The following is a 26,954-nucleotide window of genomic DNA, read 5'->3' as shown; positions in this document are numbered from 1 at the left end:
AAAATCTGTTACCTCTCATTTCAAGTTGGGCCAGCAGCACAACTATCGAAAATCTCGGTACATCTTATTCCCATAGGGATACATTGCGTAAGGGCTACTATGTACTTCCCACAAGATAGATTGCCTTAACTTGAAATCATTAAGGACACAAATCTAACCTCTGAAGCACAAAATACCATCACTATCCAGCCCAAAATCAGAAGTCCTACCTTCCTCATCCTACTGAAATCGAGAAACCAAATAGCCATCCATTGACTCTGTGACAGCCCAAAATTGACCCTAGTCGGGGTGTGGTTTCGGGACCACAAAATCGAGGCATAAAAATAATTTATAATTTATTTTGATGCCTATAATATGTGTTAATTCATGTGTGACATTTTTGATGTTTCGATTTAGAGTTATAAATGTGAATTTCACTAGAAAGGACCTAGTAGTAAACTTTGAAAGTATGATGGGGAAATGTGTGATGACTAGTTGATAATGCATGCAAAAATAAGGGATTTGCATGTCAAATTCCCCCCCTAACATGAAGTGGCCGGCCATGACAAGAGGGTATGGGCTAAACATGTCATGAAACATGTTTTGTTGGTGCATTAGGGTGAAATAATAAACAAAGGTGTATGGGTGATAAAAGAATGAAAAAAAATGTGTGTGAGTGTGGTATTCCCTCCCCCCTTGCCGTGAGTTGAGAAAGAAGGAAGAAAAAAAAATTGTTGTGTTCATCCTTTCTCATCTTTTTGGCCGAAAATCATAAGGAGGAAGAAAGGGATTTTTGCTCCATTTTTGGTTTAAGAAGAGAACTAGAAGGAGATTTGGCCATACTTGTACCAAGATTAAGGTATGTATGAGGTTGTGTCATGAGTTTCATGCATGTTTTAGTTGCTAACTTGATGTTCATGTTAGCCCATGGTTCAAATCCTTGTTGTGCCATGGAAATGGTATTTGGCCAAGGTTGATATTGTGTTAAAGCCATTGCATGCTAAATGTGAAGCTTGTTGATGATGCATGTAATGAAGGATTGACTACTCTTGAAATTTCTTTTTAGTATTCTTGAGTAGGACATTGAATTCTTTGTTTAACCATGACCAAAGTTAAAAGGGTATGGTTGTGATGTACTCGCCATGGTGCATTCATGAGCATGATTTATGCTTGTTACTTGATTGGTAAAATTTGTGTTTGGATGGGTATGAACCCCTTGAGATTGACCTTGCACCTATATGTGTGTATATGTTTGCACATGATGTTTTGATTATGAAGTAAGTGATAAATATGTTTGTTTAAAGAAGAAAATGTTGAAGAATGGTTGTGAAATTGCAAGTACATTCGGCCTAGTACACATATGATGTGAAAATCTTGGAATTTATTGTTGATTTGGTGCAAGAATGACTAAGTATAATCGGCCATATGAGTGCTTGATGCTATATTATAAGTATTGAGCTACAATATGTAAAGCATTAGCTAGTAAAATGTGTGCCATTCATGTGTGGTGTTAAAAATGTAATTGGCCTCAACATCAACATGCATAATCGGCCCATGAATGAGTACCTAAGAGGTTGTGTTGTTCGGCCATGAGTAAGCATGTTGAAGGCTTTGTGTGTTGAGTCGATTCATGAATTCCGTACTTATGTGACTTTAATGTCTAGTGAATATATGTGGGCTAAGTGCCTTGAGTTCTTCTTTTCGATACTCAAATGATTGAATCAAATTATTTGTTAAATTAAGCTCAAGAGCAAAGGGGACCAAATCCGATAAAGGGAAGGAAAAAGTAGTCGAATAGCCATCGAATCGTTCGACAACATCTCGAGGTAAGTTTTCGAGTATCGAAACTTAGATTTTGATTCGATTGAATGAAGTAATAAGCAATCGAAATTGTGCCCTTGTATATGGCCATTGAGCCGAAATGATATTTTGATTAAGTAAAATGTGCATTAAAGTTTGTTATGAAATTGAAACAAAGATGTGAATGAATGTGCGAATTGTGATATCGGGCTAAGCCCAAGGCAATTGTGCGACCAGTGATATCGGGCTAAGCCGAAGGCAATTGTGCGAGCTATGATATCCGGGCTAAGCCGAAGGCAATTGTGCGACCAGATATCAGGGCTAAGCCGAAGGCAATTGTGCGAGCTATGATATCCGGCTAAACTCAAGGCAATTGTGCGAGTTGTGATATCCGGTTAAGTCCCGAAGGCATTTGTGCGGGTTACCATAATCGGGCTATGTCCCAAGGTGTTTTGAACAGTAGCTATATCCAGATAAACTCAAGAAGGTATGTGATTTGAAATTTATAAGTCTGCTGGAAAATTTTCATTAATGCACTTGTGAAATTCCCAACAACAAGGTATGTTTTATGTGTGCTTTGCACACTATGAGTAAGTCTTGTATGAATATTCGCTCTAATGATAAATGAGCTATCGGCATTAACTAGGCCGTTATTTGTGTATGAATATAAGAGTTGGGATTGTGAAGTAAGCATGTCTTTGAGAAATTGTGCATATGAATTATTGTTTAGCTACTTGAATGCTATGCTTTGGTTGTGTGTATATTATGGCTCGAAACTTACTAAGCATAAATTGCTTACTCCGTTTCTTTGTTTCTCTGTTTATAGATTTTGCTCGTTAGCGATCGGATTTGGGATCATAGAAGTTGAAGTCAACCACACTATCAAAGCCCCTTTTGGTACTCCTTTAGTTGAGTTCGGATATGGCATGTATAGGACTACCCTCACTGTTTTTAAGTACTTGTGATGTATATGTATGCGGCCATGCGAAAATGGTTCGTAATAGTGGAGTATGGAATTAGACCATTTGTGGTTTGTAATTATATTTGGTTTCATGATGTGATTATGGTTTGGAATGAGAGAGTTGGTCACATGATCAGCCATTGGAATGGCTAAATATGATCATATGTGGATGTGACAACCCGAATTAGGGCCTAATCGGAATAGTGGTTTCGTGACCACAAATCCGAGATAGAAATAATTGTTTTATAAATATTTTGGGGTTTATGATATGATTGCATGATTGTGTGAAAATTTCGTGATGAAATTCTATGCCTAAAGTGTTTAAATTGAAAGTAGGGACTAAATCGAATAAGTTGCAAAATTTGCATACTAGAAATTTTAGTATGAAATTGTTTTGAAATATTTATTAGGAGGTCTTAAATAGCAATTCTACCAATTTTAAGTTCATGGACAAATTTAGGACATGGAAGGAATTTTTGGAAAGTTTAGTAGTAAGGGTATTTTAGTCATTTTGATATTAAATGAAATAAAATGGGAAAAATAACACAAAATAGTCATCTTCCCCATTTAGTTGCTGCGAAACTTCACTCTCTCCATAGCTAGGGATTCTTCAACTTTCAAGCTCCATAGTAAGTGATTCTAAGCCCGCTTTTAATGTTCTTTACGTTTTGGAATCCGGAAGCTCGATTAAGCTTATGCTTGTAATAATTTAACCTAGGGTTCATATTTGGAAAAATACCCATAGGTGAAATTTGTGTATTTTGATGTTTTATGATAGAATATGAGGTTTTAAATTGTGTTAAATAATTTGTGCTACTCGGTTTTAAGTGAAAACGAGTAAAAGCAGCATAATCGGTAAAAATACCTAATGTTCATAACTATATGATAGAGTGGGAATTTGATGTTGTTGTAGAAGAGAAAATGTTCAGCATATCATAAAACATAAGAATAAGGGCTGAAATTAAATTCCGAGCCTAGGGGCAAAATTGTAATTTTGTAAAAGTTAGGGGCAAAATGTAATTTTTCTACAATGTGATTTTTGGATTGAAATAAATAGTATGAGTATTAAATGAGCTAAATGTGTTATTATAGATCAAGAAAGGCGCGGAACCGACCTCGAGCGGGGAAAGAAAAGTTTTGGACTAAATTGCAAAATTTCCATATTTTGCACCAAGGTAAGTTGTATGTAAATATTACAATAATTTCATGTACATTCTTATATTTCAGCCTATTATATAAATATACTAGCTGATGTTAAAATATAAATTGACTATGGGAAGAATGGAAATAAATACAGAGAGAGATCCGGTTGAACATTGGAGAGATCGAATGAAATAGAGGGCGTAGCTAGGTCACATGTATGATCTTGAGTGCACATCATGTGTACAAGAAAGCTACGAGACACCTGTAGTAGCTAGGTCACATGCGTGATACGAGATGTATCCCATGTAGACAAGAGAGCTACGTGAAAGATAAATGTAGTTAGGTCGCATGCGTGATTCCAAGTGAAGGACACCATGTAGACAAGAGAGCTATGTGAAAGATAAGTGTAGCTAGGTCGCATGCGTGATTCCAAGTGAAGGACACCATGTAGACAAGAGAGCTACGAGACAAATCGGCTAGGTCGCATGAGTGGTACTAAGTGTTCCCCATGTGTACAAGAGAGCCGAACTAAATGAAGTATGATGGTGGGGTTTGTGTCTTTGAAACCGTTAAATATCGAGGATTGATCCGAATTGTTCAACGGGATGGTTTTGTGGTGACATTGTGGTTTGGACCTACACTTATAGTGAATGAAATGTGGTGAAAATGAATTGTGGCATATACATATATACGATAAAATGAGGTTAGCATAAAGAATGTGTGAAAGAGTGAAATTAGTATTAAAACTGTTTTTAGATGGCAGCAGTGACGTGATTTTGAAAAATCACCAAAAATAGGAGGAATATAATTAGAGGTTGAATGAGATGTGAAATTAAAGCTTAATGAGTCTACTTTCATATAAAAGAAGCAGGGCAAGCAAAGGAATTCTATATTTTGAGATATTTACAATTGTAACTGACTTGCTCAGGATGAATACGTGATCCCCTGTTTCCACTTTGAAAAATCATTAAAAATTGTACAAAGCAAACTAAGAAATATAGTTTATATGCCTAAATTCCTTAGTGAGACTAGTTTTAAATACAACAGACTTCAGGGTTGTTTGAGTTATGTACTGAGAGAAATTCAATTCGTAGTGGACAGAGGTCAGGCCAGTCGAGCTGTGTAACAGGGAAACTTTAACTAATAAACTGTACTAATCCGCTGAACCAAAAATTATAAAAAAATTTAGCAAGAAGCTTTATGAGTCTAGATTCAGGGAAATTTTACGGATATGAATTTCGAGTTTTGTAACTCGAGTTATGATTTATTTAGTGAATATGACACAGCAGAGACAGCTTAATCGAAGTGGAATAAGTAGTGAAGTTAAAGTAGACATACTTGAATTGTTGTGTAAACATGTTAGATTCTTAAATTAGTATTTACATACTACTTACTAAGCTATAAGCTTACTTCGTTTTCTCTCTTTTGTCTTATAGTGTTCTCCAGCTTGCTCAGGAGTCAAGGATCGTGAAGATCTACCGCACTATCATACTTTGGGTATTTGAACTAAATGTTTTGAATTATGGCATGTATAGTAGGCAAAAATTATTTTGTTATGTGTCATATTTGTCTAGGTTTAAAATATTAGTTACTGATTACTCGACCGATTACTTTGTACAAGCCATAAAAGTTGGCTAATATTGTTCAAGATATATGTTATACGATGCATTATCAAATGGGATGACATATTTCTATCTTGGTATATGTTATGTTCGGTAATACCTTGTATCTGTTCCGCTGACAGTAGCAGGTAAGGGTGTTACATTTAGTGGTATCGAGCTATGGTTTAGTCGGTTCTCGGACTAATAAAGTGTGTGTAAAAGTCTAGCTATACATGCCATAAAAATATTGTGATAGTGTGGTGACTCTGATTATTCTAAAGCGTGTTTTGTTTTAATATAGTAATGGATCCTGAAGGAACTGCGGTGATGATCTTGCTAGTAATGCGCCGGCTCCGCACAAGGGACCGCGCTGTGGAAAGTAGACACGAGACCTTGGGACAAGGAGATGAGGCTCGGGGCGCCTTTCTCCAAATGATGAACAATTGGTATCTGAATTTATTCGAGCAAATCCAAATGCTCAACCTCCTCCACCCCTCCTATACCTCGGGCGATTCTGTGAGTGCTCAAGGTATAAATTTGGTAAGAATGAACAAGCCTCCGGTTGACAAGATTCGAAAACAAGGGGCAAAGAGTTTAGAGCAAAGGTTGATGATGATCTGAGAAAGCGGAATTCGGCTTGAAAATTCTACCCGTGTATTTGATGAGCTCTCATGTACACCCGAGGAATGCTTAAAGTGTCTTTGTATCACTTTTGAGAGATTGACTTACCACCGGTGGAAGACTTTGGTTGCAGTGGTGCCAAAAGAAAAAGTTACTTGGGATTTCTTCCAGGAAGAATTTAGAAAGAAATACATAAGTCGGCGATTTATTGATCAAAAGCGGAAGGAGTTCCTTGAATTGAAGCAAGGAAAAATGTCATCGCAGAGTATGAACGCGAATTTGTAAGACTCAACAAGTATGCCCGAGAATGTGTGTCCACCGAGGCCATTATGTGTAGAAGATTTGAAGATGGGCTGAATGAGGACATTAAAGTGTTTGTAGGATTTTGGAGTTGAAAGAATTTGTAGTATTGGTTGATCGAGCTCTTAAAGTCAAGAATTGAACAAAGAAAGAAGAAAAGTCGCTATTGAGGCCGAGATGTCGAAAAAGACAGATAAGTAAGCCATTTCAATCTCAACCAAAGAGGTCCAAAGAGACAAACCCTCGAATGACAGTTTCAATTGGGGATTTACAGAGATCGTGGTAGAGCATATTCGGGTCTAAAGCTCAAGCTACTTGGTGGCAAGTGTGGGTAATGTGCGACCTAGAAAGCCCGAGTGTCGACAATGTGGCGAGCAACATTATGGTGAGTGTTGGGGACCGAAGCGAGCTTGTTTCAGTCTTGTTCTCATGAGCATTTTATTAGAGACTGTCCAAGAAGGTTAAAGAAGAAAGATTTGAGTGTTAGATGAAATACCACCGCTAGTAGAGGTAGACCACCGAGAAATCTTGGAGGTGGGACTAGTAGTAGAAGCTGTGATGAAAGATTTAACGGCAAGATCAAAAGCTAGAGCACTGCTAGAGCTTATGCTATACGTGCTCGAGAAGATGCATCATCTCCGATGTCATTCTTGGTACATTTTCTCTTTATGATACTATTGTTATTGCATTGATTGATCCGGGTCCACCCATTCCTATATTTGCATGAATTTAGTATCCAATAAAAGTTGCTGTTGAATTCTTGAGTTTACGATTAAAGTGTCGAACCCCTTAGGCCAATATGTGCTAGTTGACAAGGTTTGCAAGAATTGCCCATTAATGATTCAAGGTCACTGCTTTTCCGGCCAACTTGATCTTGTTACCATTTGGTGAGTTTGACGTTATCTTGGGAATGGACCGGTTAACATTGTATGATGCTAAGGTAGATTTAAAATGTGAAAATGGAGAAATTCTGTGGGTTGAAACAGACGAATCAAATAAATTGCCTATGGTGATTTCGCACATGTCTGCACAGAAATACATGAGAAAAGGGTGTGAAGCTTATCGGCTTATGTAATGAATGTTGAGATGTCTCAACTGAAATTTGAATCGATACCTATAGTCCGTGAGTTTCGGATGTATTTCGGAGGAATTGCAGGTTGCCTCCAAACAGAGAGATAGATTTTGCCATTGATTTGTTGCTTGCATCGCACCGATCTCGATTGCTCCATATAGAATGGCTCATTGAATTAAAAGAATTGAAGGCTCGATTGCAGGAGTTAACAGACAAAGGGATTTGTGAGACCGAGTTTCTCTCCACAGGGTGCTCTGTATTATTCAGTAAGAAGAAGGATGGTTCAATGAGACTTTGCATTGATTACCGTCGACAATAAGGTGACTATAAAGAACAAGTACCCATTGCCGAGGATTGATGATTTATTCGATCGGTTAAAGGGGCCACAGTGTTTTCAAAGATTGATTTGAGGTCCGGTTACTATCAATTTGAGAGTTAAGGAGTCGATGTGCGAAAACCGCCTTTAGGACAAGGTATGGACATTATGAGTTTCGGTGATGCCTTTTGGCTTAACAAATGCTCCACCATATTTATGGACTTAATGAATCGGATTTTCCGCCATATTTGGATAAGTTTGTAGTAGTGTTTATAGATGACATTTTAATTTATTCTCGAGATGAGTCTGAACATGCGAACACTTGAGAACTATATTGCAAATCTTGAGAGAAAAGAAACTGCTTGCCAAGTTTAGTAAAAGTGAGTTCGGCTTCGTGAAGTCGGATTTTTGGGGCATATAGTCTCGGTGATGGTATTCGGTGGATCCAAGTAAGATTTCTGCGATCGTCGATTGAAACCGCCAAGAATGTATCTGAGGTTAGAAGCTTTTAGGCTTGGCCGGGTATTATAGGCGTTTTGTTGAAGGATTTTCGATAATTGCCTCTCCTATGACTAAATTGTTGCGAAAGAATGTTAAGTTTGAATGGACCGATAAATGTCAATAGAGTTTTGAAAAGTTGAAAGCACGATTGATGAAGCACCAATTTTAGTACAGCCGAGTCGGAAAGGAGTTCGTAATTTATAGTGATGCATCATTGATGGGCCTTGGATGTGTGTTGATGCAAGAGGGCAAAGTAGTAGCTTATGCTTGAGGCGATTAAAACCGCATGAGAAGAACTATCCTACACATGATTTGGGCCGGCATTGTTGTTTTGCCTTGAAGATTTGGCGACATTATTTATACGGTGAAAAATGCTGAATTTTTACTGATCACAAAAGTTTGAAGTACTTGATGAATCAAAAGGATCTGAATCTGCGGCAATGAAGATGGCTTGAATTATTAAACGATTATGATTTAGTGATTGATTATCATCCGGAAAAGCAAATGTAGTTCTTGATGCCTTGAGCGAAAATTTCTTTTACTTTGAGAGCCATGAACACGGGTTAGCATTGTCGATGACGGGTCAATTTTAGCGAGATGAGAGCTAAACCATTATTTCTCCAGTTGATTTGTGATGCTCAAAAGAATGATAGTGAGTTGCGGATCAAGAGAACTCAATGCAAATCGAGTTATGACTCGATTTTCGAGTTGGACGGATGACTGTTTGATGTTTCGAGACGAATATGTGTGCGAAAAATGATAAATTGATTCGAAAATATTACATGAGGCGCACAATGGTCATTTATCGGTTCACCACGGTAGCACAAAAATGTATAATGATTTAAAGAAGTCAGATTGGTGGCGGTATGAAAAGGACATTTCGAATTTGTAACTAAGTGTTTGATCATCAACAAGTAAAAGTTGAACATCAAGTACCTTCAGGATTACTTCAACCGTAATCTTTTGAGTGGAAATGGGACAAGATTACCATGGATTTTGTAACCGGTTTGCCTTTAACTCCTAAAAAGAAGGATCTTTGTTTGGGTAGTGGTTGATAGATTAACAAAGTCAGCCCACTTTATACCAAGATGCGTACCGATTACTCACTTGATAAATTAGCGAATTATATATTGCTAAAATTGTGAAGTTGCACGAGTACCTATGTCTATAATATCGATAGAGATCCAAGATTTACCTCGAGATTTTGGAAAAAGTTACAAGAAGCTTTGGGTACAAAATTGAACTTTAGTACCGCATTTCATCCACAAACAGATGGTCAAGCGGAAAGAGTAATCCGGTACTCGAAGATATGCTTAGATCTTGTGTTTTAGAATTTGGAGGTAGTTGGGAGAAATATCTATCTTTGATTGAGTTTGCCTACAATAACGATTATCAATCAAGTATACAAATGGCACCGTCTGAAGCCTTATATGGTCGTAAGTGTCGGACTCCTTTATATTGGACCGAGCTTAGTGAGAAAGCAGATTCACGGAGTTGATCTAGTTAAAGAAACCGAAGAGAAAATAAAAGTAATTCGGGATTGCTTGAAAGTCGCTTCAGATCGACAAAAGTCATATGCAGATTTAAAAGAAAAGAGATTGAATTTCAAGTGGGTGATAAAGTGTTCTTGAAGGTGTCACCATGGAAAAGATTACGAGATTTAGTCGAAAAGGCAAGTTGAGTCCGCGTTTTATTGGGCGTCTGAGATTCTGAGAGAATTGGACCATGGCATATCGGTTGGCCTTACCGGCGAGTTAGAAAAGATTCATAACGTGTTTCATGTATCAATGTTGCGGCGTTATCGTTCGATCCTTCACATGTGATTTCCCAATGAAATTGAAATTCGATCGGATATGACCTATGAGGAGGAACCAATAAAGATTTTGGCTCGAGAAGTTAAGCAGTTAAGAAACAAAAGTATAGCCTTAGTGAAAGTATTGTGGCACAGACATGGGATAGAAGAGGCTACGTGGGAACCTGAGGAAGCTATGAGGAAACAGTACCCAAACCTCTTTACCGGTAAGATTTTCGGGGACGAAAATCTCTAAAGGGGGGGAGAATTGTGACAACCCGAATTAGGGCCTAATCGGAATAGTGGTTTCGTGACCACAAATCCGAGATAGAAATAATTGTTTTATAAATATTTTGGGGTTTATGATATGATTGCATGATTGTGTGAAAATTTCGTGATGAAATTCTATGCCTAAAGTGTTTAAATTGAAAGTAGGGACTAAATCGAATAAGTTGCAAAATTTGCATACTAGAAATTTTTAGTATGAAATTGTTTTGAAATATTTATTAGGAGGTCTTAAATAGCAATTCTACCAATTTTAAGTTCATGGACAAATTTAGGACATGGAAGGAATTTTTGGAAAGTTTAGTAGTAAGGGTATTTTAGTCATTTTGATATTAAATGAAATAAAATGGGAAAAATAACACAAAATAGTCATCTTCCCATTTTGTTGCTGCGAAACTTCACTCTCTCCATAGCTAGGATTCTTCAACTTTCAAGCTCCATAGTAAGTGATTCTAAGCCCGTTTTAATGTTCTTTACGTTTTGGAATCCGGAAGCTCGATTAAGCTTATGCTAGTAATAATTTAACCTAGGGTTCATATTTGGAAAAATACCCATAGGTGAAATTTGTGTATTTTGATGTTTTATGATAGAATATGAGGTTTTAAATTGTGTTAAATAATTTGTGCTACTCGATTTTAAGTAAAAGCGAGTAAAAGCAGCATAATCGGTAAAAATACCTAATGTTCATAACTATATGATAGAGTGGGAATTTGATGTTGTTGTAGAAGAGAAAATGTTCAGCATATCATAAAACATAAGAATAAGGGCTGAAATTAAATTCCGAGCCTAGGGGCAAAATTGTAATTTTGTAAAAGTTAGGGGCAAAATGTAATTTTTCTACAATGTGATTTTTGATTGAAATAAATAGTATGAGTATTAAATGAGCTAAATGTGTTATTATAGATCAAGAAAGGCGCGGAACCGACCTCGAGCAGGGAAAGAAAAAGTTTTGGACTAAATTGCAAAATTTCCATATTTTGCACCAAGGTAAGTTGTATGTAAATATTACAATAATTTCATGTACATTCTTATATTTCAGCCTATTATATAAATATACTAGCTGATGTTAAAATATAAATTGACTATGGGAAGAATGGAAATAAATACAGAGAGAGATCCGGTTGAACATTCGAGAGATCGAATGAAATAGAGGGCGTAGCTAGGTCACATGTATGATGCCGAGTGCACATCATGTGTACAAGAAAGCTACGAGACACCCTGTAGTAGCTAGGTCACATGCGTGATACGAGATGTATCCCATGTAGACAAGAGAGCTACGTGAAAGATAAATGTAGCTAGGTCGCATGCGTGATTCCAAGTGAAGGACACCATGTAGACAAGAGAGCTACGTGAAAGATAAATGTAGCTAGGTGCATGCGTGATTCCAAGTGAAGGACACCATGTAGACAAGAGAGCTACGAGACAAATCGGCTAGGTCGCATGAGTGGTACTAAGTGTTCCCCATGTGTACAAGAGAGCCGAACTAAATGAAGTATGATGGTGGGGTGTGTCTTTGAAACCGTTAAATATCGAGGATTGATCCGAATTGTTCAACGGGATGGTTTTGTGGTGACATTGTGGTTTGGACCTACACTTATAGTGAATGAAATGTGGTGAAAATGAATTGTGGCATATACATATATACGATAAAATGAGGTTAGCATAAAGAATGTGTGAAAGAGTGAAATTAGTATTAAAACTGTTTTTAGATGGCAGCAGTGACGTGATTTTGAAAAATCACCAAAAATAGGAGGAATATAATTAGAGGTTGAATGAGATGTGAAATTAAAGCTTAATGAGTGTACTTTCATATAAAAGAAGCAGGGCAAGCAAAGGAATTCTATATTTTGAGATATTTACAATTGTAACTGACTTGCTCAGGATGAATACGTGATCCCCTGTTTCCACTTTGAAAAATCATTAAAAATTGTACAAAGCAAACTAAGAAATATAGTTTATATTCCTAAATTCCTTAGTGAGACTAGTTTTAAATACAACAGACTTCAGGGTTGTTTGAGTTATGTACTGAGAGAAATTCAATTCGTAGTGGACAGAGGTCAGGCCAGTCGAGCTGTGTAACAGGGAAACTTTAACTAATAAACTGTACTAATCCGCTGAACCAAAAATTATAAAAAAATTTAGCAAGAAGCTTTATGAGTCTAGATTCAGGAAATTTTACGGATATGAATTTCGAGTTTTGTAACTCGAGTTATGATTTATTTAGTGAATATGACACAGCAGAGACAGCTTAATCGAAGTGGAATAAGTAGTGAAGTTAAAGTAGACATACTTGAATTGTTGTGTAAACATGTTAGATTCTTAAATTAGTATTTACATACTACTTACTAAGCTATAAGCTTACTTCGTTTTCTCTCTTTTGTCTTATAGTGTTCTCCACTTGCTCAGAGTCAAGGATCGTGAAGATCTACCGCACTATCATACTTTGGGTATTTGAACTAAATGTTTTGAATTATGGCATGTATAGTAGGCAAAAATTATTTTGTTATGTGTCATATTTGTCTAGGTTTAAAATATTAGTTCTGATTACTCGACCGATTACTTTGTACAAGCCATAAAAGTTGGCTAATATTGTTCAAGATATATGTTATACGATGCATTATCAAATGGGATGACATATTTCTATCTTGGTATATGTTATGTTCTGGTAATACCTTGTATCCTGTTCCGGCGACGGTAACGGGTAAGGGGTGTTACAGTGGACCTAAGTATGACTAGACTATAGTTGGTTCATGGGAACTACAATATAGGTAAAGCCTACCTTAAAAACAGATGCTGCCAGCTGCAGTGACGTGGATGTGGAAAATCACCAAAATTTGTAGGAATGGTGTTAAATAGTGAATAAATTATTTGATCGAACCTTGACGAGTCTATTTTCATATGAAAGTAACGAAACGATCATATGAACAGTATACCGAGAGATATTAAAGTTCTCGTGAGACAGGGCCAGAACGGTTTCTGGGTCCCCTGTCGCGACTTTGAAAATTTACCATAAATTATCCAGAATGAATTAGAAGTCATACCTTATATTTTAAGATTCCTTTTTAAGTCTAGTTTCATTAGAAACAAACGACATCAGTATTGAAACCCTGTACAGAGAGATATTCAAGTTGTAACGCCCAAAGGTCAGTGTAGTCGACCCCTGTAACATGGGTGACTTTAACTAATAAACTGTACCAATTGACCCGACCAAAAATTCTAGAAATAAATCCATGGATGGATATATGAGTCGAAATTCAGGGAAAATTTACGGAATCAGTTTCTGAGTTGTGAAACTCGAGATATGCTTTTTAAGGCGACAGCGATGCAGTTTTCCAGCTTGCCTGGGAATGTCAAATTGGTCGGTGCCATAAGTGGTTTTGGCTTGTTAGCCCCTCGTGTCCGACACCGGCAACGGTCTCGGGTTCGGGGTGTTACAGACTCATTACCTCGAATCTGATCAGTCCAAGTCAGGTTAACTTGCAACTCAGCCAACAGACTACCATCCTCGAACAGACTTTAGATGAGTAAACAGTGCCCCCAAATCGAACATCAATCTATGAATAAGATCATCAGCTATAACACTGGCCTTACTAGGATGATACTCTATCATGCAGTCGTAATCCTTAAGTAACTCAATCTATCTACGTTGCCTAAGATCCAACTCCTTCTGAGAAAGGAGGTTATTGAGGCTCTTGTGATTAGTATAGATAATACACCTCTCACCATAAAAATAATGCCTCCATATTTTCAAAGTAAAGACACTTGCCGCTAACTCAAGATTGTGCGTAGGATAGTTGCCTTCATGTGGCTTAAGCTATTTGGATGCGTAAGCCACCACTTTACCCTATTGCATTAGAACACAACCAAAATCGGTGTGAGAAGCATCATTGTAGACAAAAAACTCTTTACTGGGTTCAGGCTGTATTAGAAATGAAGCTTGAGTCAAAATGGATTTGAGATTTTAAAAGCTCGATTGCTACCCATCGGTCCAAACAAAAGGTGCATTCTTACACATCTACTTAGTCAAAGAATTGTGATCAACGAAAACCCCTCAACAAACCTCTGATAATAACAAACAAATCGAGAAAACTACGGATCTCAAACACATTCCTAGGCTGTTTCCACTCAAGAATAGCATCAACCTTTTTAGGGTCTACATGGATACCCTCGGTAGAAACCACATGTGCTAGAAAAGTTACTTCTCTTAACTAGAACTCGCACTCATTCAACTTAGCGTAAATATTTTTCTCGCGGAGTATTTGTAGAACCACTCTAAGATGTTCAACAAGAACAATCTCAGTCTTAGAGTATACCATAATATTGTCAATGAAAACCATGACAAACTCAACCAAATACAGCTGAAAGACTTGATTCATGAGATCCATGAATACAGTCGGAGCATTCATCAAAATGAAAGGCATGATAAGGAACTCGTAGTGCCCATAACGAGTCCTAAAAGCAAATTTATGCACATCAACCTCTTTGACATTTAACTAATGATACCTAGAATAAAGATCAATCTTTGAGAACACTGATGCCCAATGAAACTAATCGAACAAGTCGTCAATCCTCGAAAGTGGGTACTTATTCTTTATTGTCAATTTATTCAACTGTCGTTAATCCACACACATCCTCATAGTACCATATTTTTTTCCATAAAAAGAACTAGTACTCCCCACAGAGACACACTAGGCCTAATGAACCCTTGAGTGAGAAGTTCCTGAAGCTGCACTTTCAATTCCATAAGCTCCTTTGGTGCCATGCGGTACGGAGCAATGGACACCAGAGTTGTTCCAGAAAAAACCTCAATACAGAACTCAACCTCCTTATCCGGTGCTAACCCCGATAATTCCTCGAGAAAGATGTTTGAAAATTCACTAACTGTCCAATTAATCTCAAAAGAAGATTCTATAGAACTCATGTCTTACACATAGGTAGAAACGCCTCAAGCCCTTTTTGGACTAACTTTTCAACTACTAGAGTGGAGATTACATTAGAGAGGTAATCTCGATGCTCACCAACCATTACATTTTCCACATCATCCTTGGATCTCAAAGTTACTCTCTTTGTAGCATAATACAAACTACCTCGATGCTCCACGAGCTTGTCCATACCGAGAATCAAATTGAACTCCCCAAATGATAACTCCATCAAATCACCCATAAATACAACCCCTTGTATCTTAAGCGGACACATCCTATAAGCTTTATTAACTCACATTGACTCACCCAACGGACTAACCCCACTAGAACTACTCTCAACAGAAATTCCCAAATTAATAGAAAAAGTACTAGCTATGTATGAGTGGGATGAACCAATATCTATCAATGCAAAATAATGGATAAAATGAATGAAAAATGTACCGGCTATCACATCAGTGGCGTCTTTGTCCTCTCGGTGCCTTGTCACATATACTAATGCAGGTTCCCTCGCCTCAATCTGATTAGCACCACTACCCTCGACCCATACCATTCTCGCCCCTAGCTTGACCATGTGCCCTAGGTGGCTACTGAATTACCCTCATTGGCTAAACCAAACTCAGAGCTAGAGCTTCCATCCAATCGATCCATAGAGGACAGTCTTTAATGTGGTGTTGTTTAGACCTGCATCGGAGACAAGCTCCCAATCTTCTTTAGCACTCGCTTGGATGACGCCTACTACAGTACCCACACAATTAATTCCTAAAAGAAATAACCGGTGCCTCTACCTGTGGAGGTCCATCAAACCTGGCCAGTTTCTTAGGCCGCTGAGCAGAGCTAAAAGGATTCAATTCCCTCTTATTTTAATTCTTGTTCCTCTCTTTATCCCTCTTTTTGCGCCCCACGCATTTGATTTCCTCAACGATTTTTGCCTTCTCCACTAAAGTCTCGAAGACATGCTCTCACTTCGGAGCTACCAAAACCTTAATGTCATATCTCAAGCCTTCCTCAAACCGAACACTTTTATCATAATTAGTTTCAACCAAACCCCGAGCATATCTGCTCAATCTCAGAAATTTGGCCTCATAGTTGGCCATGCATCTCTCAACCTGCTGACACTTGATAAACTCTAATCTTTGGGCGTCGATATATCTCGCCCCCACAGACTGATTCTGGAAGGCGCTACAAAAGAAAGCTTAAGTCACTCGCCTAGGCCGGATGCTTTGCTCAATATTTTGCCACCAATAATATGCTTCATCACGAAGCAAAGAAACGAAACCCTTCAATTTCTGCTCAGGGGTGCATTCAAGATTGCTCATAATTCTCTGAATGACTTCCAACCAGTATTCAACCGTAGTTGGGGTGACCCCAGTGACACCCTTAAATAATTCTACCGTATTTGACCACAATCATTTTGTTATCGACCCTTGGCTACCAGATCTAGTATGGGCCCCAGTGATCCTCTCAAGCACCCTCATCATGACTTGGGAGAATGCGTTGTCCCCAACAGTCTGAGTCTAGAACTCACTTTCAGCGGTTCGTGTTCCAACTGTCTCACTTGTATCTAAGTTGGGAATGTTTCCCATCATGGATGGCTTAGATCAAGCCCCTTTTTGGTGCCTATCTTACCCACGAGTACCATGTCCACGGGTTCCACGCATACTTATTCTGCTTAATTTATCTACAATTTCAAAATTTTATGCAGTAGTAGAAATTTGTTATCAGAAATCATATATCTAAAATCTTATCAGAAATGTTTACAATGTTGTTACAGTCTTTAGCTAAAGAAGAGTAATTCTAACAGTATAGTGTTTTTCTGTACAACGCTAGAGACTCAACATTTTCATAAACTTATTTTTCAAAATTAGTCAGAAGTACAATTTGTTTAAAACATATTTATAAAAACTTGATCCCAAAAATCACAACTCGAGTTTTGAATCTAAAATCTGATACCACTAATTGTAACAGCCCAAACCTGACCTGGACAACATGGCCAAATCTAGAGAAGTTACCTCAACTCATTTGATAAACCAGAAACCAATTTGTATCTGTAAAGTAAATAGTAATAACTTTTGATAAATAAATTTCTAGTTTATTTTGGAAAACGCTTTCTCTTAGTTAATTCATTAAATTTTCATAAGAATACTCATAAAAAACACTTAGTAACACCCTATACCCAACCCGGTTGCCGAGCTTGAATATCATGATGCCACACCATCGTCTTAGATCCTGCACAATATATCTAGACACTTGAAGAAGAAAATGTTTTTTACTTCGACATTCACATAGTTTCTAACAAAACATATTCTTATTTATCAATTATACATGTTGAACATACATCAGAAGGTATTAAAATAATAATTAAACATGCATAAGGTCCATTTAGCAAAATCTTAAAATGGACTACGTAGGTATTGATACTAGAACATGGGTATCAATATTTTCCTATCAATACAGTATGGAAAATCAGTACTAAATCAGCATTTTGTTTCTCGTAAAAAAAAAAACCAAAGGCTTGAAAATTATTTGTACCTTTGTAAAAGTATCAATAAAATTACCCTGAGTATTGATACTCGTGATAAGGTATCGATTTACGATTGACTTCCTGCACATTAAAAAGTCATAGATGTATCATTTTTACAACACGAATATCGATACCTCTACTTAGACAAGAAAAATATCACATTTTTAAGCATATAAGTGATTCCAACTTGTACCAATCCATTGTGCTATCATATCATCATCAAATAAACATAAAAATGGCCGCAGTAACAGTCTCAAACATTGAAAGTAAGTCTGATCAATAATCAATATAATATGAAACAAATCTTATAAACTTAGGAAAAAAATAATCTATGGAAGCATCCAAAACATCATGTCAAATATCAGTAAAAGTCTACCACAGTGCCTTATTCCCAAAATGAAAATAAATAACAATAAGATCTACGAGATAAAAAAAATGACTTTCTTGGGTCACCCCTCAGAACCACACCGCCTACACATGCACACAACTAATTTAAAATGGTTTAAGAAGGGAGTTGGTAAGCTTAACAAGCATAGTGAATGCCTAGAACAACTACCATGCAAACAATTCATCAAGCATTAACGAAACAACCATATAGCACAACCTCAACAACTCCAGCTCTAGTGTCATATTATACTTACTCGTGCATTATTTACTAGTTCATTTACATGGTAATCATATTCACTTTTAAGCATATATCACATTACACCTTTAATCACATAACATTCAAGCATATATCACATTACTCAAAAATATATTTATAGATAAATTGGAACTTGAGCTATGAAACGTAAAAGTGGGAACTGTCACTACTAATTGGATACACGGATCTTCAACATACCACATAGACCTATAGAGTCAAACATGTCCCCTAAAGTGAAGCATAAAACTAACACTCTCCAACACACTAACAGTCCTGTTGAATGGAGCTTAGCTTACATTCCCTTATCTCTCTAATATGTACTAGTGGCTCAACACCCAAATCATATAACATAGAAGTGAGTACCCACAATCCTATGGAATGCCAACTATATCTAATTGTTTCAAGAATCACAAGGCCAAAATATCTATTATTAAGCACACGTATATTACTTACCAATTTACAGTTCACTATCACTGCATATTTACATCATAAGCACATAATTATCACTGTCACTTGACATGTTTGGCATGCCTACATATACACTTTCATAATAGTAATCATGAAGACATGTCAAATGTAATTGCATCTCATTTCAATTCACATTTGTATAATAACATAAGCACATATTTCACAAGATCATGAGTATGAGAAAGCTTACGCATAGAATTTAGAGTAGGTATTTATGCTACAACTAAATTCCCAAATAAGGCATTGAATCATGTCCACAAGCAATTATTCCAAACACTCAGCAATTATGCTTTCGCCAAAAAGCCAAAAGTTCAAACTAGCATTTCCTTGCCTTTATCTCTACTCCTAGAAGGTCCTAACAATTCCAACACTTCAAAAAAGTAAATCACACAACATAATCAATATTCAACCAAAGACTCACATCAAACAATCAAAAAACACAAGCCTCAGCTAGGTTATCTTTTGACTGAAACCTTTAATATAGAAAACTTAAAATTAAAATATCTCGATCTATACTTAATCTTTTTGTCTAAAATTTATTCCGTTCATCTAATTATTTACTATGATAGATTTTCAACCATTTAACTACGCAAAACTATGCAATTCATGGTATCAAAATTTTTGACATGTGTATGGCAATTTTCATGAACTTTCATTAAATCCTTAGAAATCCTTAACGAAACTTTAGAGTTTAGAAACCTTTTAATCATGTTGAAATAGGTTTCAACTATGCCTAGAGTGTTTATGAATATTTTTTTGAATACTCGCTTATATCATTCAATCACAATCAAATTCATCTAACCTTTTCAAAATTAAATCAAGTTTGTGAACATACCATACATCCATCTATGTCTAGAGAGTGCATGCATGCATTAAAAATAACACAAATCAAATGAAACAGTAGATCTGATCAAGATAATGTCTGGTAATTAATGAAAATAAAGATTCATAAAGTAATTCCAACATGATGAGATTAGTTCATGGGTTGGAAATTAACATCCAAAATAAATGTATCATTCAACAATATCATGTAACAGTTAAAATTCACAAAAATTAATCAAGATAATGAAGGAAGAACTTCAGAAAGCTTTCACCAAATCAGCTTCCAACTCAGTGCTACAATATTGTGCAAGACCCAAGGTTGAATGCTTAGTTCCCTTCCTTGCCTCTCTGCTCTGTTCTTTAGTTGTTACCCTCTCTTCTTTTCTTCAGATTTTTCACAAGAGTTTGTTGGAGAAGAAAAACCACTCTTAAATCCTCATGTGTAGAATTCTCTTTTATTTCCTTTTTTATAGGTAGGTCTCGTATCTCAACACACACTTTTCTCCCTCTTTTTTAGGTGGATTTATTTGGTACACATCTAGCTAGTTGAGAGTGACGAGAACTGAGTGCTGCGTCAGCATCTTCTTGGAATTTTCCTGGCATTTATGCTGGTAATCCAGCCAACCTTTTTCCATAACAATACTTCACTCATTCATTTCTTTTCTTCCTTCCTACACCTACTATAAACACAAACAAGTGCTTTCCTTCCAACCAAAAAAGTAACATATAGTAACATTGAAAGCACAATCCAAGCTTCATGATGCAATGTTATAAAAATATCCTTAAAATGCAAATATATCGACTTTAGTACAAATAATTAATCAAGTTTAGAGGCCTACAATATAACTCTTTTCAAGAGTTCCCAATATTTGAACTCAATTTAATAGATCGTTAACAATTTTTTTCCCTCTTTCTTGATTTGTTGGAAAAGTTAAATCTGACTAATTAGATGAAATTGATAGATTACATCTATAATTAAATTACATTTAGGATGTTTGTATTTGAATTTGAGGTTTAGAAGAATATTTGGCAAGGAATCTCTTTTTTGGATAAAACTAGTTAATTTTCTTTAGTAATAAAAGAGTGTGTAGATATGCACTTTTGCTATGGTTTGGATGTAAATAGGGCTATAATTAATGTGTGTAATGTATTTATTATGCATGCAAAGTTCTGAATCAATTGAGAGTTGATATATACTCTATGAGTCATTTGGCGTGTAAGGAGATCTATTTATCCATTGAATATATGTTTATCAATGTCATGTGGTCACGACATGACATACTGATTGATTGAACCATGTTTTGATAGTTTTCCAATATAGTCCTGATTTTTATACTATACAATTGAAGTCCTTAAATGTGATGAAGTGACTTCAAATTTTGCATGATTAAGTCTTATTTGGTTAATTTCATAATTTTACTCTTGATTTTATAAAGAGGTTTTTGAAAGTATTTTACTAAACTTACGAATTATCCCCTAAATCTTTGTTTTGTAATTGAAAGAGTCTTTCTTATCACTTTGAACTGTTTCTTTTAAATATAGTCTATGTTCATACGCTTTAAATCGTATGTATGCTTAACTTGTTGAGTTATGTATGATTTGTATATTGCATGAGAAATGATAAATTTACCCCTATTGTTGTATTGATCTGAGTAGCGCCAACGAAAGCATGATTTAGAGTTTATATGTTTATCCTAGACTATATGATTTATATTTATGCATGTAAATACATTGCGTGAATATTGTGAGGTGTGAGTGGTGGTTTTGTGGAGTGTTTGGTGGCCGAAAAAGAGAGCCATGTAAGTGGCTAATGTGACATTTTGGATTCAGGTCAGACTGTCTCAGCCAAGTTTGTGGTGCAATTAAGTCGTGACGACGCGACTTTAGATGTCACAACCAGGTGAAAACAACGTGGCAACGTGTGTTCAACTTAAATAGGGTTTCTTCTCCTAGTTAACCTCTACTATTGTTTCTTGATTAAACTATGATTAGTCTAGGGTTATTTTAGTCGTAGTTCTCGCAAGAATGGTCACCGCTGAGTCTCTGCTGCACCGATCCACCTAAGTCTGTTGATTGACTATACAAAACAGATAATATATGTGTGTGTAACCTAACAGAAATAGACAGGCAAAACATTTAGAAATCTCAAGCTCAGTCAAACACAAATACAAACTTATTTCCATTTCAGATACATATAAAATATACATTTATACAAAATCCTACCCCTATCCTCTACACACTACACACTAACTTCGTCCATCCCAACACACCATGTGGGGTTAAAAACACCCACCCATCCCTACAAACCATATTGTGCAATTACGACACATATCAGATAATATGCAGCCATGCTACCAGAATATAAGCGATGATCGCCATACAGAACACTTTTTCCACATATAGAAATCCCACCCCAAAACAGTTACAAATATCAGATACAAAAATTATAGACTAGACATGCTCAACATTCTTATATACAGATAACAAGCATACATATAGCAGAATGGTCAGACATGCATAATAGTGTCCTACTCAGAGCATAATATCAGAATAAGAGAACACATAATCCAGGGATTGGTTAGCCCTTACTGTTCCTATGATAGGCCCATAGTCGATCGGAATGGCTCGTGCGACCCTAGGGAAAATTCCAAAAATTTGGGCCCACATGCTTGTGTGGCCCACACTGCTTGGCCCAAAATCCACACGCTCGTGTCGCCCACACGCCAAACTTGGACTAGCCCGTGTGACCCACACGATCACACCGACACTACTACACGACCATGTCATGCGCTTGACCATACCTTCGTCGACCACACGACCATGTCACGCACACGGCTTACCACACCGGTGACCACATGCTCGTGTGGCGTCGATAGAATAGTATTTTGGCTTTTGCCAAAGTTTGATTTTCTGCGTTTCAGGTACACACCATGTACGATTTCGATGCGGAAACACTCCCGAGACCACCGGCACCTAAAATCAGAATATCCAACACCTTTTAGCAACCAAAATTGAGTTAACAAAAACTAAATCGATCAACGACCAACAACTTACTACTGCAAAAATGATCACACGTAGTAATCTAAACCGTTGGAGTCACAACTACTACCTCACCTCCTTCTCCAACACCATAGAATTCATCGATTACAACCATTTATCGGCTATCATTAAGATTGCTCACAATTCTAAAAACCAATTGTTACAAAAACCAACTTCACTTACCAAACCAATTACCGAATCCAAAAATCGTAGTAGCAACAATTGAACCAGCAAGCAACAGTAATCCGAAGAAGAACGAAAAGAAATTGAAAGTGGAAGATAGGGGAAAAGAGAAAATGTCAGGAAGGCAAGTTTTCTTTTTAGAGAAAGAAAACAAAACTAACAAAATTAGAAATCTGATAACCCCCTAATTTTCCTCCCACTAACCCACTAACTCACGACCACCTCAGAATTTTTGTCCCACTGAAACTCTATCAGACAACTGAACAAAAATTAACACCCTTACTAACGTAGGGATTCGAACACAGGACCTCCAACACACCAACTCCATTACCACTCGAACCAGTAGGCTCATTCTAACATGAATTAATAGACAATTCTATATAAGACCACTTAGCAAGGGTAAGGCTAGGATTAGAAAAATAACAAAATTTGGCAAAGGTGATACTTGAACCCAAGACCTCACACACACACCCAGAACACTTAACCACTGAAGCAGATGTACAGTTGTGTCATATATTTACAGAAATAAAAATAAATTATTTAGGGCATTATAACTCTACCCCCTAAAAGAAATTTTGACCTTGATATTTACCTTATTAGAACAAATGAGGATACTGCTGACGCATCGAGTCCTCAAGTTCTCACATGGCTTCCTCAGTGCCTTGATTTCGCCACAGAACATTTACTAACGGAATTGACTTCCTCCTCAGAATATAAACATCTTGATCCAAAATATGAACCGTCTCCTCCTCAAAAGTCAAATCTGATCTCCACAACAGAGATAATATGAGATGGATCAGACTGATATCGCCTCAACATTGAGATGTGAAACACATCGTGGATACGGTCCAACTCTGGAGGTAACTCCAACTGATAAGTGACCGGTCCTACACGCTTCAGAATTTGATACGTCTCGATAAACCTAGAGCTTAACTTGCCCTTACAATCGAACCTCGGAACTTTCTTCCACGGGCAAACCTTAAGAAAGACAAAATCCCGCATAGAGTATACAATATCTCTTCTCTTCAGATCTGCATAAGACTTTTGTCTATCAGAAGCCGCCTTCAAATGATCCCAAATTAGTCTAACCTTATCTTCGGTCTCAGTAACCAACTCAAGACCCAAAACCTAACGCTCACCCAATCCAACATAGTGGAGTATGACACTTACGACCATACAAATCCTCGTAAGGTGCCATCTGGATTCTAGACTGGAAAATGCTATTGTAGGCAAACTTAGCTAACGTCAGAAAATCCTTCCAACTACCTCAAAAATCTAACACACAACTCTGAAGCATATCCTCCAGCATTTGAATCACACTCTCAGATTGACCATCGGTCTGAGGATGGAACACAGTACTGAAGTCCAATCTTGAACCCAGAGCCCCATGCAATTTCTTCAGGAACCGAGACGTAAAGGAAGGATCTCTATTAGAAATTATTGAAACAGGAATCCCATGCAGTCTTACAATTTCAAAGATATAACATCTACAATTTCAGAGATACTTAAGGTTCTTGTGATCAGTGTAGATAATACACCTCTCACCATACAGATAGCGTCTCTAGATTTTTAATGCAAAAACCACCGTATCCAACTTGAGATCAAGCGTCGAATAATTTCCCTCATGTATCTTAAGCTGACAGAATGCATAAGCCACAACCTTACCATCTTACATCAGAACACAACCAAAACCAACATGCAACGCATCATGTTTACCACAAATTCTTTCTCAGATTCAGGCTGTATCAAAATAGGAGCCTGAGTTGGAATAGACTTGAGCTTCTCAAAGCTCAATTACTGCATATCGGTCCAGACAAAAGGAACACCCTTGCGCAGAAAATTAGTTAGAGTAGTTGCAATCAAATAGAATCCCTCGACAAACCACCTATAATATCTCACCAAACCCATAAAACTTTGGATCTCAAATACGTTCTTAGGCTATTTCCACTTAAGCACAGCCTCAATCTTCTTCGGGTCAACATGGATCCCCTCAGTAGAAACCACATGCCCCAAAAAATTTACCTCTCACTATAACACCCTAAACCCAGTCCGGACATTATGGCCGAATTTGGCGTGTCACATTGAAGTGTTTTAGCGAAAACCTTGTTTCGTTTGAAAACCCTTCTTTAAAATGATACACCTCATTTACTTTATAAAATCTCTTTTCAGTTGCGGAAGCTTTGTTTAAAACATTTAATTTAAATGTAACTTGTCATTTAAAAATTTATTTGCGGAAATGTAGTATTTAAAAAAACAGTTATGGTTTAACGTTTTACTTCTAATAAATATAAAGCATAAAAATGATAGTAATCCTAATTTGAAATATTAGCCAGAGGAAAGACCTTGTTACAATCTAAATCAAATAGAAATAATTTAAAATCAAAATATTAAAAATTACATAACTACTAAGTCTAAACTTTTTATGCTAGTTGGCCACCCCAGAGTCCCTCCATCCATAGAACCGCCTATTGAAGATCACCTGAAAAATTTAAAAGGAAGGGGTGAGTTTCGAAAACTCAGTGTGTACAACCCTCAACGAGTATAAAGCAATCATCAGTCATTTTGGGCCTAAGCCCAATTCAATAACGATGGCCTTTGGGCCTTAGCCCATGTTAGCCTCAGTTGGGCCGAAGCCTACATCGTAATAATATCACAATAATATCATACGTGTAATGCTGTGCAACCCACCCCAATAATCCAACCGCTACACACCACCTCCGTCCCCTAGTAGACATCATGTGGGGATATAAATATTGACCCACCCAATCGATACACATCAATGGTAGCTCAGTTGTGGTACTACCTTTATTGCAGCAAGCTGCCAATCATATATTGGGCTTAATAGCCGTCGGTGGATCCACGGTTGTCAAGTAACCATGCGATCCTCATATACTTCCTTCGTTCCATAATTCCCAACCCATATACAACCTAAACAAAATACCATATGAATGCATATGAATGCAGCATGTATACATGTAACATCCATAAATCTTACATTCCACACATAGGGGTATTTTAGTCATTTTTGCCCTTAGAGTCATTTCGGTAATTTTCCTTTATTACGGGTTTTTACTTACCTTAGACCATTAATAAGTCCCCGTTAGCTAAGATGAACGGATACTATGTACTAGGTAGGATTCCAGAGAAGAGGAGGTGAGTCATTAAAACCGCTTAAGTACCAAGCTCTCCCTAGATCCAATCCTAGACATGCATATACCCGTTGCCACACCATAACCCTGTGACTTGTCCATGGTCTCAATAAATTAATTAAGTTTTATGCAGTCATCATATACTAGGCCCAAAACCCCTTACAAACCCGAACAAGTCCACATACAAGCTTATGGTCTACTAGGCCCAATCTCATTCATATGGCCCATTAGACCCAAATCACATCTATATGGCCCAGTAGGCCTAATCACTTTTACAGTCATGCTCACATACGATTTTCCATCACATAGCATCAATTATCAATTTTTGCCTATTATGGGCCCAACAGCCCATCGGGCCCATTTAGCCCATGCTGGCCCAGTTGGCCAATTCGTAGCCCAAGTCCATGGAATCGCCCATGGGGCCTCAGATAACCTATCAGTTTCCCCCTTACGAGTGTTCACGCACTCTCAAGACTACCGTAGCCAAACTTTAGGCTTTTTGGCATTTCAGCTTTTCGACATTTCGGCTTTTCGGGATTTATCGATCTACTTGTGAGTGTGCAGTGTATGTACACACCTTCAGCTTTATATCAAGCTATCATAGGGTAGAAGTACACTCCTTATCACCTGGAGTACTAAGTATTCATAATCGCCCAAACCTATATTCAATATTATAATCCATTAGTCACATTCTATTAATTCAAAATAAATCCATACTTACCGAATAACAACCCATACTTGCCTTGACTAGATTGATCGACTATGATTTGCCTATGTAACCCGAAATCTGACGTAGTCCCCCTTCCGCATCCAGGCGGAAAGTCTCAAACAGCTGA

Source organism: Gossypium arboreum, chromosome 7 (assembly GCF_025698485.1).
Source record: "Gossypium arboreum isolate Shixiya-1 chromosome 7, ASM2569848v2, whole genome shotgun sequence".
NCBI lineage: Eukaryota > Viridiplantae > Streptophyta > Magnoliopsida > Malvales > Malvaceae > Gossypium > Gossypium arboreum.
This window is presented reverse-complemented; position numbering follows the sequence as displayed.